This window comes from Morone saxatilis, unplaced genomic scaffold (assembly GCF_004916995.1).
Source record: "Morone saxatilis isolate NCDOM2014 unplaced genomic scaffold, NCSU_SB_2.0 Contig14, whole genome shotgun sequence".
Taxonomy (NCBI): domain Eukaryota; kingdom Metazoa; phylum Chordata; class Actinopteri; family Moronidae; genus Morone; species Morone saxatilis.
Genome location: NW_023339696.1, coordinates 7,770,697 through 7,771,502, shown reverse-complemented (window position 1 = coordinate 7,771,502; position 806 = coordinate 7,770,697).

Genomic DNA, 806 nt, shown 5'->3' with positions numbered 1-806 from the left:
TGCACTTGGCCATATTGAGATTTCGATAATAATGATAAATTATTTTAACAACAAGAATTTTACGCACGGGTTTAATTCAACTGTAACTTCAAGTCATTTACTGTGTGACCGTCCTACATTATTATAACCCGAGTTAGTGTTTATTAATATATAGGCTATTATATATCTGTGCATTTGTGTGCAACTAAAACCATCCAACCAAAATAACCCAATGAAGACACATCCAGAATCCTTTATTAAGGATACTTACACACTAAACCTGGAGAACAACCACCAGCCAACACTCAGAACAGTATGTGGTTTATGTTCAAGCTCTCACCTTCATCATTTGATGGTAATAACACAGACTATTATTTCTAGGTTAGGCTTATCCCCGTGCTGCCTTACTGCAGGAGCAGATGGGACCATTTGGTAGATTATGTTTTTTTTATAGCCTATACACCAACTGGGTTCTTTGAGGATGGTCCAACTTAAAAGCTCCGAGCTCGGCCTGTATGTGGGGCTGCAGTGGAAAAGTACTGAAAACCATGATTTATAGCCCAAAGCGCTGCTGAGTCAATGCAATACCACAGCACAATTTTTCATTCCGCTAACATCGTTTTTTATTCTGCGGATAAAGATTACAGCAGGAGAACATCTGTTATCCCCACCACCACTCCTGTTTTAGACGAGTTGTGTTTTTCTTTCTTCCCCTTCGCTGTTTGCCTCTTATCGTTTGCCTTGGACACCATATCTCACACCAACCTTTAGCCGAGCGATTTTCCAAATATCACTGTTGGGGAGGGGGGGTTAATTCTGTCCTATCA